We start from the raw sequence: 19,094 nt of genomic DNA, 5'->3' as shown, positions 1-19,094 counted from the left end.
AGAAAACAGAGTATTATTTCCCCAATACTCTTAAGACCATAGGAATTCCTTTTCCCAGTTCTTCTGTAATAAAGGACTTTCTCTGACTTGTAGGTGCCTGCAAGATCATGACTGCTGCTCTGTTGCAAGAGTGCAGCTTCATGACTTGCCACAGGGCATGGTCAGGAGATTAGTAAAAGAAAAAATGGGGGATAACCAGCACATTTACAATCCTGCAGGGCCCCTTACCTGGTCTTCTAACTAGAAAAAGAAAGTTTATATTGGAGCTTTTCTGTTCATACCTGCTGTGCAGTTCTGGGATTTGGGTTGCCCTACAGTCTAAGTTAGGAGATATGGGCAGAAAAACAAAACCCAGGAAATTCACCACTGTAATGATTGTTATATGAGTTTTGAGAAAGTGATAGCAAGTTTATTCATTTTAGCCAAGACAAGAAGTCCTTGAAGTCTAGATTCGAATCATGTAATCCCTGATTGGCTTAAGGTGAAACAATATTGTTAGTGCCACAGTAGTCTGGCAGAGCAAATGAAAACTCTAACAAGAGAAACTTTCTATCATAATCCTAAGCTTCACTTTAATTTAAAAAAATTTTCGTGCTTGCTTCTGTGCACATATATTAAAATTGGAATGATACAGAGAAGGTTAGCATGGCCCCTGTGCAAGAAAGAGATGCAAATTCGTGAAGCGTTCCATATTTTTAAAAAAATTTCATATGCAGTATCTGGCGCTCAATAGAAAATAAATAGATACATGAAGAGAAAAGGCAAAGTAATCAAAAATAAGAGAATGATGTTCTTGGGTTAGAAGAATCAATATTGTCAAAATGACTGTAGTACCCAAGGCAATCTACAGATTCAATGCAATCCCTATCAAATTACCAATGGCATTTTTCACAGGATTAGAACAAAAAATCTTAAAATTTGTATGGAAACACAAAAGACCCAGAATAGCCAAAGCTATCTTGAGAAAGAAAAGTGAAGTTGGAGGAATCAGGCTCCCTGACTTCAGAATATACTACAAAGCTATAGTCATCAAAACAGTATGGGGGCTTCCCTGGTTAGGCAGTGGCTGAGAGTCTGCCTGCTGATGCAGGGGACACAGGTTCATGTCCTGGTCTGGGAGGATTCCCACATGCCGCGGAGCAGCTGGGCCTGTGAGCCATGGCCACTGAGCCTGTGCATCCAGAGACTGTGCTCCACAATGGGAGAGGCCACAACAGTGAGAGGCCCGCGTACCACAAAAAAAAACCCAGCAAAAAAACAAAAAAACCAGTATGGTACTGGCACAAAAATAGAAATATAAATCAATGGAAGAGGATAGAAAACCCATGCACCTATGGTCAATTAATCTACAACAAAGCAGAGAGGACTATACAATGGAGGAAAAACAGTCTCTTCAATAAATGGTGGTGGGAAAAATGAAATTATAACACTCTTAACACCATACTCAAAAATAAACTCAAAACGGATTAAGGACCTAAATGTAAGACTGGACACTATAAAACTCTCAGAGGAAAACATAGACAGAACACTCTCTGACATAAATCACAGAAATATCTTTTTCAATCCATCTTCCAGAGTAATGAAAATAAAAACAAAAATAAACAAATGGGACCTAATTAAACTCAAAAGCTTTTGCACAGCAAAGGAAACCATAAACAAAACAAAATACAACCTGCAGAACAGAAGAAAATATTTGCAAAAAATGAGACCAACAAGGAATTGGTCTCCAAAATTTACAAACAGCTCATGAGGCTTAATATCATAAAAACAAACAACCCAATAAAAAATTGGACAGAAGACCTAAATAGATATTTCTCCAAAGAAGACATACAGATGGCCAAGAGGCACATAAAATGATGTTCAACAGCATTAATTATTAGAGAAATGCAAATAAAAACTAAAATGACATATCACCTCACACCAGTCAGAATGGCTAGCATCAAAAAATCCACAAGCAATAAATGTTGGAGAAGGTGTGGAGAGAAGGGAACCCTCTAACATTGTTGGTAGGAATATAAATTGGTACAGCCACTGTGGAAAGCAGTATGGAGGTTCCATAAAAAACTAAAAATAGAGCTACCTTATGACCCTGCAATCCCACTCCTAGGCATATATCTGGAGAAAACCATGGTCCAAAAGGATACATGCACCCCAATGTTCATTGCAGCACTGTTTACAATAGCCAAGACATGAAAGCAACCTAAATGTCCATCAACAGATGAATGGATAAAGAAGTAGTACATATATACAATGGACTATTGCTCAACCATTAAAAAGAATGAAATGCCATTTGCAGCAACATGGATGGACCTAGAGATTGTCATACTGAATGAAGTAAGTCAGACAGAGAAAGACAAATATTGTATGGTATCACTTATATACAGAATCCAAAAAAAAAGTGATACAAATGAACATATTTACAAAATAGAAACAGACTCACTGACTTAGAGGATGAACTTATGGTTACCAGAGGGTAAGAGTATGGGGAGGGATAGTTACACAACATTGTTAATCAACTATACTCTAATATAAAATAAAATATTTTAAAAAATAAGATAAACAACAGACAATAAAGAAGAGCCACAGAGAGTATAGCTAATGGAGTTATTAGACATGGACTTTAAAATAATTCTACTTAAAATGCTCAAAGAAAAATTACACATTGTTATGAAGTTGTCCCTTGTATTCTCTCATAGCTTTTAATAGTCTTTGTATCTGCAATTTAGTCTTCTTTTAAAAGGATTGCCAACTTATTGTTTCCATTAAATGGGTTGAGTGGAGCTTGAGTTATTTGTATTAGAATATGAGGAAATCATTTTAGGGCTTCGCTGGTGGTGCAGTGGTTAAGAATCTGCCTGCCAATGCAGGGAACATGGATTAGATCCCTGGCCCGGGAAGATCCTACATGCTGGGGAGAAACTACTGAGCCCGTGCACCACAGCTACTGAGCCTGCACTCTAGAACCCGTGAACCACAACTACTGAGCCCATGTGCCACAACTACTGAAGCCCAGGTGCCTAAAGCCCATACCCTGCAACAAGAGAAGCCACGACAATGTGAGGCCCATGCACCACAACAAAGAGTAACCCCCACTTGCCTTAACTGGAGAAAGCCCACGTGCAACAACAAAGACCCAACATAGCCAAAAATAAAAACAAACAAATTAATTAATTAATTAACAAAACAAACAATAAAACCCCCACAGAGCTTCTCAGGAACCAGTCTGAAAACCACCTAGTAGTTCTTAATTTAAAAAAAAAAAGATCTTTGCATTTGTGGAAAGTGCAATACTCCAATCAAATCATCTTGCAGTCAGCTTTCAGTCCTATGGTCAGGAAGCATTAGTACAAGAACATAGGATGGTCTTCCCTGGTGGCGCAGTGGTTAAGATCCCACTTGCCAATGCAGGGGACAGGAGTTCGAGCCCTGGTCCAGGAAGATCCCACATGCCGCAGAGCAACTAAGCCCATGCGCCACAACTACTGAGGCTGCGTGCTGCAACTACTGAAGCCTGTGCACCTATAGCCCGTGCTCCACAAGAGAAGCCACCGCAATGAGAAGCCTGCACACCACAAAGAAGAGTAGCCCCAGCTCACTGCAACTAGAGAAAGCCCGCGCATGGCAATGAAGACCCAACTCAGCCAAAAATTTAAAAATTAATAAATTAATAAAAAAATCTAACTTAAGGGTTGGCAAACTTTAAAAAAAAAAAAAAGAACATAGGAACTAGGGCCCCTGCCGGCCGCTGGTGGGGGACTCTGACACCCAAAGAGATGGGAGGAACCCCAAAGTGAACTGGTAGGATGTAGGCAGACTAAGCGGGGAGGAGAAGTGGAGGCCAGACAGGATCAACATTCTTGAAACTGGGGAGATCAGGAGAGACAGGTGGGAGGTGCCCTCCCAGCTCAGAGGAGCAGGAGAGGAGAGGAAGGTGTTTGCCCCACCCACTCGAGCCCAGGAAGCCTGCTGTGCTCCTAGGTGAGGTCCCTGGCCATCTGAGACAAGGGGTGGGGGGCACACCTGTGCCCCTTCTGTTCCTTGAGCCTAAGCCCCACCTTCCACAGCCCCTAGGGTTTTTCCAGCCCTGTGGTTCCTGAGCATTGGCCTCACCCACCACCCAAAGCTCGCCTTGCTTAGGCACTGCCCTCCACAGCCAAGGCCTATCCCCCCTTTTTTTTTTCTTCCTCCTCTTTATTACTATTGTGGTACTGTTGTACCTTCCGGTTTTTGATTCATCTATATTTTTATTTTTATATTCTTCCTAACATGGCTGTTAGTTTCCTAGTCTACTTTTATTCTTTACTTTGTTATTGTTGGGTTTTTTCTTTTTCTTTTTTTTTTTTTTTTGGCCACCCCAGGTGGCTTGCAGTACCTTGGTTCATGAGCCTGGGAATGGGCCAAAGCTCCTGCAGTGGGAGCTCTGAGTCTGAACCACTGGATTAACAGAGAACCTCAGACCCAGGGAATTTTCATCAGAGTGAGGTCTCAGAGAGTTCCTCATCAGCACCAAGACAAAGCTCTATTCAATAGCATACAAACCCCAGAGTTGGAAACCTCAGGCCAAACAACCAGTGAGACAGGAATACAATCCCACTCATAAAAAACAATGTGGGCAAAAAAAATATGTCACAGATGAAGGAACAAGGTAAAACCCCACAAGACCAGGTAAATAAAGAGGAAATAGGCAATCAACCTGAAAAAGAATTCAGAGTAATCATAGTAAAGATGATCCACAATCTTGGAAGTAGAATGTAGACACAGATTGAGAAAGTAGAAGAAATGTTTAACAAAGATCTAGAAGAATTAAAGAACAAGCAGAGATGAACAACATAATAACTGAAATGAAAAATACACTAGAAGCAATCAATGACAGAATAACTGAGGCAGAAGAATGAATAAGTGAGGTGGAAGACAAAATGTAGAAATAACTGCCCAGGACCAGAATAAAGAAAAACGAATGAAAAGAATTGAAGACAATCTCAGAGACCTCTGGGACAACACTAAATGCACCAACCTTCAAATTATAGGGGTCCCAAAAGAAGAAGAGAAAAAGAAAGGGTCTGAGAAAATATTTGAAGAGATTATACTTGAAAACTTCCCTAACATGGGAAAGGAAATAGTCACATAAGTCCAGCAAGCACAGAGAGTCCCATACAGGAAAAACCCAAGGAGATACACAGCAAGACACATATTAATCAAACTAACAAAAATTAAAGAAAAAATATTAAAAGCAGCAAGGGAAAAACAAAAAATAACATACAAAAAATCCCATAAGGTTATCAGCTGAAACTCTTCAGGCCAGAAGGGAGTGGCAGGATATACTTAAAGTGATGAAACAGAAAAACCTACAACCAAGATTACTCTACCCAGCAATGATCTCATTCAGATTCGATGGAGAAGTCAAAAGCTTTTCAGACTAGCAAAAGCTAGCAGAATTCAGCACCACTGAACCAGCTTTACAACAAATGCTAAAGAATCTTCTCTAAGTGGGAAACACAAGAGAAGAAAAAGACCCACAAAAACAAACCCCAGACAATTAAGAAAATGGTAATAGGAACATACATATCGATAATAACCTTGAATGTAAATGGATTAAAGGCCCCAACCAAAAGACACAGACCGGCTGAATGGATACAAAAACAAGACCCATATATATGCTGTCTAAAAGAGACCCAATTCAGACCTAGGGACACATACAGACTGAAAGTGAAGGGATGGAAAAAGATATTCCATGCAAATGGAAATCAAAAGAAAGCTGGAGTAGCAATACTTATATCAGATAAAATAGACTTTAAAATAAAGACTGTTACAAGAGATAAGGAGGGACACTACATAATGATCAAATGATCAATTCAAGAAGAAGATATAACAATTATAAATGATTACACACCCAACATAGGAGCACCCCAATACATAAGGCAAATGCTAACAACAAGGAAAGGAGAAATCGACAGTTACACAATAATAGTTGTGGATTTTAGCACCCCACTTTCACCACTGGACAGATCATCCAAACAGAAAATAAATAAGGAAAAACAAACTTTAAATGATACATTACACAAGATGGACTTAATTGATATTTATAGGACATTCCATCCAAAAACAACAGAATACACATTTTTCTCAAGTGCTCATGGAACATTCTCTAGGATAGATCCTATCTTGGGTCACAAATCAAGCCTTGGAAAATTTAAGAATATTGATATCGTATCAAGCATCTATTCTGACCACAATGCTATGAGATTAGAAATCAATTACAGGAAAAAAACTGTAAAAAACACAAATACATGGAGGCTAAACAGTGCACTACTAAATAACCAAGAGATCACTGAAGAAATCAAAGAAGAAATTTAAAAATACATAGAAACCAATGACAACAAAAACAAGACAATCCAAAACCTATGGGATGCAGCAAAAGCAGATCTAAGAGGCAAGTTTGTAGCAATACAATGTCACCTCAAGAAACAAGAAAAATCTCAAATAAACTATCTAACCCTACACTTAAAACAACTAGAGAAAGAAGAACAAAGAAAACCCAAAGTCAGTAGAAGGAAAGAAATCATAAAGATCAGAGCAGAAATAAATGAAGTATAAATGAAGAAAACAGTAGCAAAGATCAATAAAACTAAAAACTGGTTCTTTGAGAAGATAAACATAATTGATAAACCCTTCACCAGACTCATCAGGAAAAACAGGGAGAGGTCACAAATCAATAAAATTAAAAATGAAAAAGGAGAAATCACAGCTGACACTGTAGAAATACAAAGGATTATAAGAGATTACTACAAACAACTATATGCCAATAAAATGGACAACCACGAAGAAATGGACAAATTCTTGGAAAGGTACAATTTTCCAAGACTGAACCAGGAAGAATTAGAAAATATAAACAGGCCTATCACAAGTAATGCAATTGAAACTGTGATTAAAAATTTTCCAACAAACATGAGTTCAGGACCAGATGGCTTCACAGGCAAATTCTAACAAACATTTAGACAAGGGCTAACACCAATCCTTCTCAAACTCTTCCAAATAATTACAGAGGGAGAAACACTCCCAAATTCACTTTACGAAGCCACCATCACCCTGATACCAAAAGCAGACAAAGATATCACAGAAAAAAAGAAAATTATAGACCAATATCACTGATGAACATAGATGCAAAAATCCTGAACTAAATACTAGCAAACAGAATCCAACAGCACATTAAAAGTTTTTTTTATTTATTTATTTATTTATTTTTTTACTTTTTTATTTTTTATTTTTTTAAACATCTTTATTGGAGCATAATTGCTTTACAATGGTATGTTAGTTTCAGCTTCACAACAAAATGAATCAGTTATATATATACATATGTTCCCATATCTCTTCCTGCTTGCGTCACCCTCCCTCCCACCCTCCCTATCCCACCCCTCCAGGCGGTCACAAAGCACCGAGCTGATCTCCCTGTGCTATGCGGCTGCTTCCCACTAGCTATCTACCTTACGTTTGGTAGTGTATACATGTCCATGCCTCTTTATTGCTTTGTCACCGTTTACCCTTCCCCCTCCCCATAGCCTCAAGTCCATTCTCTAGTAAGTCTGTGTCTTTATTCCTGTTTCACCCCTAGGTTTTTCATGACATTTTTTTTTTCTTAAATTCCATATATATGTGTTAGCATACGGTATTTGTCTCTCTCTTTCTGACTTACTTCACTCTGTATGACAGACTCTAGGTCTATCCACCTCATTACAAATAGCTCAATTTCGTCTCTTTTTATGGCTGAGTAATATTCCATTGTATATATGTGCCACATCTTCTTTATCCATTCATCCGATGATGGACACTTAGGTTGTTTCCATCTCTGGGCTATTGTAAATAGAGCTGCAATGAACATTTTGGTACATGACTCTTTTTGAATTATGGTTTTCTCAGGGTATATGCCCAGTAGTGGGATTGCTGGGTCATATGGTAGTTCTATTTGTAGCTTTTTAAGGAACCTCCATACTGTTCTCCACAGTGGCTGTATCAATTTACATTCCCACCAACAGTGTAAGAGGGTTCCCTTTTCTCCACACCCTCTCCAGCATTTATTGTTTCTAGATTTTTTGATGATGGCCATTCTGACTGGTGTGAGATGATATCTCATTGTAGTTTTGATTTGCATTTCTCTAATGATTAGTGATGTTGAGCATTCTTTCATGTGTTTGTTGGCACTCTGTATATCTTCTTTGGAGAAATGTCTATTTAGGTCTTCTGCCCATTTTTGGATTGGGTTGTTTGTTCTTTTGTTATTAAGCTGCATGAGCTGCTTATAAATTTTGGAGATTAATCCTTTGTCAGTTGCTTCATTTGCAAATATTTTCTCCCATTCTGAGGGTTGTCTTTTGGTCTTCTTTATGGTTTCCTTTGCTGCGCAAAAGCTTTTAAGTTTCATTAGGTCCCATTTGTTTACTTTTGTTTTTATTTCCATTTCTCTAGGAGGTGGGTCAAAAAGGATCTTGCTGTGATTTATGTCATAGAGTGTTCTGCCTATGTTTTCCTCTAAGAGTTTGATAGTTTCTGGCCTTACATTTAGGTCTTTAATCCATTTTGAGCTTATTTTTGTGTATGGTGTTAGGGAGTGATCTAATCTCATACTTTTACATGTAGCTGTCCAGTTTTCCCAGCACCAATTATTGAATAGGCTGTCCTTTCTCCACTGTACATTTCTGCCTCCTTTGTCAAAGATAAGGTGACCATATGTGCGTGGGTTTATCTCTGGGCTTTCTATCCTGTTCCATTGATCTATATTTCTGTTTTTGTGCCAGTACCATACTGTCTTGATTACTGTAGCTTTGTAGTATAGTCTGAAGTCAGGAAGCCTGATTCCTCCAGCTCCATTTTTCTTTCTCAATATTTCTTTGGTTATCCAGGGTCTTTGTGTTTTCATACAAATTGTGAAACGTTTTGTTCTACTTCTGTGAAAAATGCCAGTGGTAGTTTCATAGGGATTGCATTGAATCTGTAGATTGCTTAGGGTAGTAGAGTCATTTTCACAATGTTGATTCTTCCAATCCAAGAACATGTTATATCTCTCCATCTATTTGTATCATTTTTAATTTCTTTCATCAGTGTCTTATAATTTTCTGCATACAGGTCTTTTGTCTCCTTAGGTAGGTTTATTCCTAGGTATTTTATTCTTTTTGTTGCAATGGTAAATGGGAGTGTTTTCTTGATTTCACTTTCAGATTTTTCATCCTTAGTGTATAGGAATGCCAGAGATTTCTGTGCATTAATTTTGTATCCTGCTACTTTACCAAATTCATTGATTAGCTCTAGTGGTTTTCTGGTAGCATCTTTAGGATTCTGTATGTATAGTATCATGTCATCTGCAAACAGTGACAGCTTTACTTCTTCTTTTCCGATTTGGATTCCTTTTATTTCCTTTTCTTCTCTGATTGCTGTGGCTAAAACTTCCAAAACTATGTTGAATAAGAGTGGTGAGAGTGGGCAACCTTGTCTTGTTCCTGATCTTAGTGGAAATGCTTTCAGTTTTTCACCATTGAGGACGATGTTGGCTGTGGGTTTGTCATATATGGCCTTTATTATGTTGAGGAAAGTTCCCTCTATGCCTACTTTCTGCAAGGTTTTTATCATAAATGGGTGTTGAATTTTGTCAAAAGCTTTCTCTGCATCTATTGAGATGATCATATGGTTTTTCTCCTTCAATTTGTTAATATGGTGTATCACGTTGATTGATTTGCATATACCGAATAATCCTTGCATTCCTGGGATAAACCCCACTTGATCATGGTGTATGATCCGTTTAATGTGCTGTTGGATTCTGTTTGCTAGTATTTTGTTGAGGATCTTTGCATCTATGTTCATCAGTGATATTGGCCTGTAGTTTTCTTTCTTTGTGACATCCTTGTCTGGTTTTGGTATCAGGGTGATGGTGGCCTCGTAGAATGAGTTGGGGAGTGTTCCTCCCTCTGCTATATTTTGGAAGAGTCTGAGAAGGATAGGTGATAGCTCTTCTCTAAATGTGTGATAGAATTCGCCTGTGAAGCCATGTGGTCCTGGGCTTTTGCTTGTTGGAAGATTTTTAATCACAGTTTCAATTTCAGTGCTTGTGATTGGTCTGTTCATATTTTCTATTTCTTCCTGATTCAGTCTTGGCAGGTTGTGCCTTTCTAAGAATTTGTCCATTTCTTCCAGGTTGTCCATTTTATTGGCATAGAGTTGCTTGTAGTAATCTCTCATGATCTTTTGTATTTCTGCAGTGTCAGTTGTTACTTCTCCTTTTTCATTTCTAATTCTATTGATTTGAGTCTTCTCCCTTTTTTTCTTGTTGAGTCTGGCTAATGGTTTATCAATTTTGTTTATCCTTTCAAAGAACCAGCTTTTAGTTTTATTGATCTTTGCTATCGTTTCCTTCATTTCTTTTTCATTTATTTCTGATCTGATTTTTATGATTTCTTTCCTCCTGCTAACTTTGGGGTTTTTTTGTTCTTCTTTCTCTAATTGCTTTAGGTGCAAGGTTAGGTTGTTTATTCGGATGTTTCCTGTTTCTTAAGGTAAAATTGTATTGCTATAAACTTCCCTCTTAGAACTGCTTTTGCTGCATCCCATAGATTTTGAGTCGTCGTGTCTCCATTGTCATTTGTTTCTAGGTATTTTTTGATTTCCCCTTTGATTTCTTCAGTGATCACTTCGTTATTAAGTAGTGTATTGTTTAGCCTCCATGTGTTTGTATTTTTTACAGATCTTCTCCTGTGATTGATATCGAGTCTCATAGCGTTGTGGTCGGAAAAGATACTTGATACAATTTCAATTTTCTTAAATTTACCAAGGCTTGATTTGTGACCCAAGATATTATCTATCCTGGAGAATGTTCCATGAGCACTTGAGAAAAATGTGTATTCTGTTGTTTTTGGATGGAATGTCCTATAAATATCAATTAACTCCATCTCATTTAATGTATCATTTAAAGCTTGTGTTTCCTTATTTATTTTCATTTTGGATGATCTGTCCATTGGTGAAAGTGGGGTGTTAAAGTCCCCTACTATGAATGTGTTACTGTCGATTTCCCCTTTTATGGTTGTCAGTATTTGCCTTATGTATTGAGGTGCACCTATGTTGGGTGCATAAATATTTACAATTGTTATATCTTCCTCTTGGATCGATCCCTTGATCATTATGTAGTGTCCTTCTTTGTCTCTTCTAATAGTCTTTGTTTTAAAGTCTATTTTGTCTGATATGAGAATTGCTACTCCAGCTTTCTTTTGGTTTCCATTTGCATGAAATACCTTTTTCCATCCCCTTACTTTCAGTCTGTATGTGTCTCTAGGTCTGAAGTGGGTCTCTTGTAGACAGCAAATATATGGGTCTTGTTTTTGTATCCATTCAGCCAATCTGTGTCTTTTGGTGGGAGCATTTAGTCCATTTACATTTAAGGTAATTATCGATATGTGTGTTCCCATTCCCATTTTCTTAATTGTTTGGGGTTTGTTATTGTAGGTCTTTTCCTTCTTTTGTGTTTCTTGCCTAGAGAAGTTCCTTTAGCAGTTGTTGTAGAGCTGGTTTGGTGGTGCTGAACTCTCTCAGCTTTTGCTTGTCTGTAAAGGTTTTAATTTCTCCATCAAATCTGAATGAGATCCTTGCTGGGTAGAGTAATCTTGGTTGCAGGTTTTTCTCCTTCAACACTTTCAATATGTCCTGCCACTCCCTTCTGGCTTGCAGAGTTTCTGCTGAAAGATCAGCTGTTAACCTTATGGGGATTCCTTTGTGTGTTATTTGTTGTTTTTCCCTTGCTGCTTTTAATATGTTTTCTTTGTATTTAATTTTTGACAGTTTGATTAATATGTGTCTTGGCGTATTTCTCCTTGGATTTATCCTGTAAGGGACTCTCTGTGCTTCCTGGACTTGATTAACTATTTCCTTTCCCATATTAGGGAAGTTTTCAACTATAATCTCTTCAAATATTTTCTCAGTCCCTTTCTTTTTCTCTTCTTCTTCTGGAACCCCTATAATTCGAATGTTGGTACGTTTAATGTTGTCCCAGAGGTCTCTGAGACTGTCCTCAGTTCTTTTCATTCTTTTTTCTTTATTCTGCTCTGCAGTAGTTATTTCCACTATTTTATCTTCCAGGTCACTTATCCGTTCTTCTGCCTCAGTTATTCTGCTATTGATCCCATCTAGAGTACTTTTAATTTCATTTATTGTGTTGTTCATCGTTGCTTGTTTCATCTTTAGTTCTTCTAGGTCCTTGTTAACTGATTCTTGCATTTTGTCCATTCTATTGTCCATTCTATCTCCAAGATTTCGGATCAACCTTACTATCATTATTCTGAATTCTTTTTCAGGTAGACTGCCTATTTCCTCTTCATTTGTTAGGTCTGATGGGTTTTTATCTTGCTCCTTCATCTGCGGTGTGTTTTTCTGTCTTTTCATTTTGCTTATCTTACTGTGTTTGGGGTCTCCTTTTTTGCAGGCTGAAGGTTCGTAGTTCCTGTTTTTTTTGTGTGTCTGTCCCCAGTGGCTAAGGTTGGTTCAGTGGGTTGTGTAGGCTTCCTGGTAGAGGGTACTAGTGCCTGTGTTCTGGTGGATGAGGCTAGATCTTGTCTTTCTGGTGGGCAGGTCCACGTCTGGTGGTGTGTTTTGGGGTGTCTGTAGACTTATTATGATTTTGGGCCGCCTCTCTGCTAATGGGTGGGATTGTGTTCCTGTCTTGCTAGTTGTTTGGCATAGGATGTCCAGCACTGTAGCTTGCTGGTCGTTGAGTGAAGCTGGGTGCTGGCGTTGAGATGGAGATCTCTCGGAGATTTTTGCTGTTTGATATTATGTGCAGCTGGGAGGTCTCTTGTGGATCAGTGTCCTGAAGTTGGCTCTCCCACCTCAGAGGCACAGCACTGACTCCTGGCTGCAGCACCAAGCGCCTTTCATCCACAGGGCTCCTTAATTTGGGATGATTCGTTGTCTATTCAGGTATTCCACAGATGCAGGGTATATCAAGTTGATTGTGGAGCTTTAATCCGCTGCTTCTGAGGCTGCTGGGAGAGATTTCCCTTTCTCTTCTTTGTTCTCACAGTTCCCAGGGGCTCAGCTTTGGATATAGCCCCGCCTGTGCGTGTAGGTCGCCGGAGGGCGTCTGTTCTTTGCTCAGACAGGACGGGGTTAAAGGAGCCGCTGATTCGGAGGCTCTGGCTCACTCAGGCCCGGGGGTAGGGAGGGGCACGGAGTGTGGGGTGGGCCTGCGGCGGCAGAGGCCGGCGAGACGTTGCAGCCTGAGGCGCGCCTGTGCGTTCTCCCGGGGGAGTTGTCCCTGGATCCCGGGACCCTGGCAGTGGCGGGCTGCACAGGCTCCCCGGAAGGGCGTGTGGCTAGTGACCTGTGTTCGCACACGGGCCTCCCGGTGGCGGCAGCAGCGGCCCTAGCGTCTCATGTCTGTCTCTGGGCTCCGCACTTTTAGCCGCGGCTCGCGCCCGTCCCTGGAGCTCTCTCAAGCAGCGTTCTTAATCCCCTCTCCTCGTGCACCAGGAAACAAAGAGGGACGTAAAAGTCTCTTGCCTCTTCGGCAGTTCCAGACTTCTCCCCGGACTCTCTCCCGGCCAGCCGCGGTGCACTAACGCCCTGCAGGCTGTGTTCACGCCGCCAACCTCAGTCCTCTCCCGGCGCTCCGACAAAAGCCGGAGCCTCAGCTCCCAGTCCCGCCCGCCCCGGCGGGCGAGCAGACAAGCCTCTCGGCTGGCGAGTTCCGGTCGGCCCGATCCTCTGCGCTGGAATCTGTCCGCTTTGCCCTCCGCACCCCTGTTGCTGTGCTCTCCTCCGCGGCTCCCAAGCTCCCCCACTCCGCCTCCCGAAGTCTCCACCCGCGAAGGGGCTTCCTAGTGTGTGGACACTTTTCCTCCTTCACAGCTCTCTCCCGCTGGTGCAGGACCCGTCCCTGTCCTTTTGTCTCTGTTTAGTTTTTTCTTTTGCCCTACCCAGGTACGTGGGGGGTTTCTTGCCTTTTGGGAGGTCTGAGGTCTTCTGCCAGCGTTCAGTGGATGCTCTGTAGGAGTTGTTCCACGCGTAGATGTATTTCTGGTGTATCTGTGGGGAGGAACGTGATCTCCGCGTCTTACTCTTCCGCCATCTTCCCGGAAGTCTCCATTAAAAGTTTTATAACCGATGATCAAGTGGGATTTATCCCAGGGATGCAAGCATTCTTCAATATACTCAAATCAGTCAATGTGATACACCACATTAACAAATTAAGGAATAAAACCATATGATCATCTCAATAGATGCAGAAAAATCTTTTAACAAAATTCAACACCCACTTATGATAAAAACTCTCCAGAAAATGGGCACAGGGTTTCCTTGGTGGCACAGTCGTTAAGAATCCACCTGCCAGTGCAGGGAACACCGGTTCAATCCCTGGTCCAGGAAGATCCCACATGCCGTGGAGCAACTAAGCCCGTGTGCCACAACTACTGAGCCTGCGAGCCACAACTACTGCAACCCACATGCTTAAAGCCCATGCTCCGCGAAAAGAGAAGTCACCACAGTGAGAAACCTGTGCACCACAATGAAGAGTAGCCCTTGCTCACCACAACTAGAGAAAGCCCATGCACAGCATCTAAGACCCAATGCAGCCAAAAATAAATACAATAAATACATTTATAAAAGAAAAAGTTTAAAGAAAATAAAAATGGGCATAGAAGGAACCTACCTCAACACAATAAAGGCCATATATGACAAATCCACAGCAAGCGTCATACTCAATGGTGTAAAACTGAAAACATTTCCACTAAGATCAGGAACAAGACAAGGATGTCCTCGTCTTTCTTATTCAACATAGTTTTGGAAGTCCTAGCCACAGCAATCAGAGAAGAAAATGAAATAAAAGGAATACAAATTTGAAAAGAAGTAAAACTGTCGCTGTTTGCTGATGTCATGATAATATACATAGAAAATCTGAAAGATGCCACCAGAAAACCACTAGAACTAATCAATGAACTTGGTAAGGTTGCAGGAAACAAAATTAATGCACAGAAATCTCTGGCATTCCTATACACCAACAATGAAAAAGCAGAAAGAGAAATTAAGGAAACACTCCCATTTACCATTGTAACAAAAAGAATAAAATACCTAGGAATAAACCTGCCTAAGGAGGTGAAAGACTTGTACTCAGAAAACTGTAAAACACTGATGAAAGAAATCAAAGGTGACATGACATAAACAGATGGAGATAAATACCATGTTCTTGGATTGGAAGAATTGGATTACCAAGATCTTGGATTGGAAGAACTGTGGAAATGACTATACTACCCAAAACAATCTACAGATTCATTGCAATCCCTATCAAACTACCAATGGCATTCTTTACAGAATTAGAACAAAAAATTTTACAATTACTAAGGAAACACAAAAGACACCGAATAGTCAAAGCAATGCTGACAAAGAAAAACAGAGTTGGAGGAATCAGGCTCCCCGACTTCAAACTATAGCACAATGGTATAGTAATCAAGACAGTGTGGTAATGGCACAAAAACAGAAATATAGATCAATGGTACAAGATAGAATGCCCAGAGATAAACCCATGCACATATAGTCAACTAATTTATGACAAAGGAGGCAAGAACATACAATGGAGAAAAGACAGTCTCTTTAATAAGTGGTGCTGGGAAAACTGGACAGCTACATGTAAAGGAATGAAATTAGAACAATCCCTAACACCATACACAAAAATAAACTCCAAATGGATTAAAGACTTAAATGTAAGGTCAGACACTATAAAACCCTTAGAGGAAAACATAGGCAAAACAGTCTTTGACATAAACCACAGCAAGATCTTTTTTGACCCACCTCCTAGAGTAATGAAAATAAAAACAAAAATAAACAAATGGGACCTAATAAACTTAAAAACTTTTGCACAACAAAGGAAACTGTAAACAAGATGAAAAGACAACCTTCAGAATGGGAGAAAATATTTGCAAATGAAACAACAGACAAAGGATTGATCTCCATAATATACAAACAGCTCATGGAGCTCAATATCACAAAAAACAAACAGCCAAATCAAAAATAGGCAGAAGATCTAAATAGACATTTCACAAAAGAAGACATACAGATGGCCAAGAGGCACATGAAAAAATACTCAACATCACTAATTATTATAGAAGTGCAAATCAAAACTACAATGAGGTATCACCTCCCACCAGTCAGAATGGACATTATCAAAAAATCTAGAAACAATAAATGCTGGAAAGGGTGTGGTGAAAATGGAACCCTCCTGCACTGTTGGTGGGAATGTAAATTGACACAACCACTGTGGACAACAGTATGGAGGTTCCTTAAAAAACTAAAAAGGAACTACCATATGACCCAGCAATCCCACTACTGGGCATATACCCTGAGAAAACCATAATTCAAAAAGAGACATGTACCACAATATTCATTGTGGCACTATTTAGAATAGCCAAGACATGGAACCAACCTAAATGTCCATCGACAGTTGAATAGATAAAGAACATGTGGCACATATATACAATGGAATATTACTCAGCCATAAAAAGAAACAAAATTGAGTTATTTGTAATGAGGTGGGTGGACCTAGAGTCTGTCATACAGAGTGAAGTAAGTCAGAATGAGAAAAACAAATACCGTATGCTAACGCATATATGTGGAATCTAACAACAACAACAAAAGGATACTGATGAACCTAGTGGCAGGGCAGGAATAAAGAGATAGACATAGAAAATGAACTTGAGGACATGGGGTGGGAGGGCGAAGCTGGGGTGAAGGGAGAGTAGCATCAACATACATATACCTCCGAATGTAAAATAGCTGGCTGGTGGGAAGCATCAACATAGCACAGGGAGGTTGGCTCCGTGCTTTGCGATGACCTAGAGGGGTGGGATAGGGAGGATGGGAGGGAGGGTATATGGGGACATGTGTATGCATATGACTGATTTGCTTTCTTGTGCAACAGAAACTAACACAGTATTGTGAAGTAATTATACTCCAATAAAGGTCTATTAAAAAAAAAAGAACATAGCATTGCCATTTCGCTGAAGTTTGCTTATAATAGCGATAACTTAAAAAAGCACTTTACATTAAGTTATTCAGAGCAACTTTCTTAAAATACATTCTTTTATGTAAAAAAATTCAGTACAAAAATGAAAATGTATTTCCCCTCTCACGTCTCCTTTCTCGCTACAATGTCCAGTAATAATTGTCCTTTGCTATTCACGGGGGATTAGTTCCAGGACCCCTGCAAAATCCAAGGATGCTCAAGTTCTTTATATAATGTGGTGCCTCTGTATGGATCCACATCTGTGGAGTCAACCAACAGCAGATCGAGTGCATTTTTATCCCTTCTGTTTAAACACTTTATTTACGGTTATGTGATTAAATAATCACAACACATATTCTAATTTTTAAAAAATGTGATTTGGAATCTCCATAAGACTATGAACAGATTTTTCAGCAGAAATTTTGTAGGTCAGTTGTGAGTGGCACCGTATATTCAAAATGCTTAAAGAAAAACTTCCAACCAAGAATACTCTACCTAACAAATTATGAAGGAAATAAAGAGTTTTCCAGACAAGCAACAGCTTAAGGAGTTCATCACCTCAAAAATCAGCATTACAAGAAATGTTAAAGGGACTTCTTTAAGCTGAAAAGAAAGGCCACGCTAATTAGTAACAAGAAAACATATGAAAGTATAAATCTCACTGGTAAAGGTAAATATATAGTAAAAGCAATAGATTAATCACTTATATAGCTAGTGTGAAGGTTAAAAGGCAAAAGTAGTAAAAATAACTATAACTACAACAATTAGCTAAGGTAATTGGTAAGGTAAAAAGATGTAAAATGTGACATAAAAAACATAAAACATGAAGGGGAAGAGTAAAAAATGTGATTACATGGGTATGAGGTACATCTACATTCAGATGTCTTTAGCTAAAATCTCAAGAGATAAGTATGTTCCATGCACATAGTTGCTTTTTCTCTTTCTTCTCAAAGGGATTTCAAATCTGGTAGGGCATGAAGTCCTATGATATATCCTTTCATCAATCCCACCATCTCTCTTTATTTTACATTCTATCATTACTTCTGAAGGACTTAATTGTGATCTAAACAAGATATAAAATCTGGGCTTCCCTGGTGGTGCAGTGGTTGAGAGTCTGCTTGCCGATGCAGGGGACACGGGTTCGTGCCCCGGTCCGGGAAGATTCCATATGCCGCGGAGCAGCTAGGCCCGTGAGCCCTGGCTGCTGAGCCTGCGTGTCCCGAGCCTGTGCTCTGCAACAGGAGAGGCCACAACGGTGAGAGGCCCGCGTAACGCAAAAAAAAAAAATTTGTTTCTCAAAAAACAAATAATATAATTGGTTGCAGCTATAAAATGAATGACACCATATATAGCACTGTGGGGGAGTGGTGGGGAGAGCAGTATCCTGCATTTAAGGAGACAGACTCTTTAAATGGCATGAGCCTTTCTGGAAATTTTCTAGCTTTATTTGGGCTCCCTCAGGAGATTCACTTCATACCTGAATGTGTGAACAGATGCATGCATGGCAGAGGGCGCCCCAGTATAACATAAGAGCCCCAGGGCCACTGATTCTTGGTTGCCCTGTGGATATCTGTTCAGTGGACATCTGGTGAGTGCCAGGTACCTATATACTTTAGGCACTTTGGACACAAGATGAATTTGGCTAACTTCCTGCTCTCAAACTTATATTCAGTCAAGTAGGGGAGATGAGAGTATGTGTCAACTAAAAATAAAAGCTAACATTTATTTTCTACTTACTAAGTTTCACACACTATGCTAAGGGTTTTGCCTTCAATCTCATCTATTCTTTGTAAGATTTCTTCAAGCTAGGTACAGTTATTATAGCTGGCATCACACTGTGAGAAGTGCTATAATTGAGGAATGAGAGTGATTGGGAAGAAATAAGAAAGATTTAAGTTAGAGAGAGAGTTAGAGAAAGAATAAAGTGACATTAGCTCTTTACTTCTTTGCTTTTTCCTCAACTCTGAGCTGGCTGAGTGCACAGACTGCATCTTGTTCAGTTTCAAAACCTCATAACTTACCCTCAATAAATATCTCAGGAAAAAATGAATGATGTTTGAGCTGGATTTTG

General features: G+C 39.6%; 1 non-coding gene across 1 annotated transcript; it reads left to right on the top strand.

Annotated features, from left to right (window-relative positions):
• The first annotated feature begins 591 nt into the window (after positions 1-591).
• LOC117197632 (U6 spliceosomal RNA) lies at positions 592-697 on the top strand. Its single transcript, XR_004478356.1, has one exon. It is a non-coding gene; the product is annotated as a U6 spliceosomal RNA (small nuclear RNA).
• The last annotated feature ends 18,397 nt before the right edge of the window (positions 698-19,094 follow it).

The sequence above is a fragment of the Orcinus orca genome, chromosome 8, assembly GCF_937001465.1.
Source record: "Orcinus orca chromosome 8, mOrcOrc1.1, whole genome shotgun sequence".
Classification (NCBI taxonomy): Eukaryota; Metazoa; Chordata; class Mammalia; order Artiodactyla; family Delphinidae; genus Orcinus; species Orcinus orca.
Note: the sequence above shows the minus strand (reverse complement) of the source record. Positions and strands in the feature narration are given on the sequence as shown.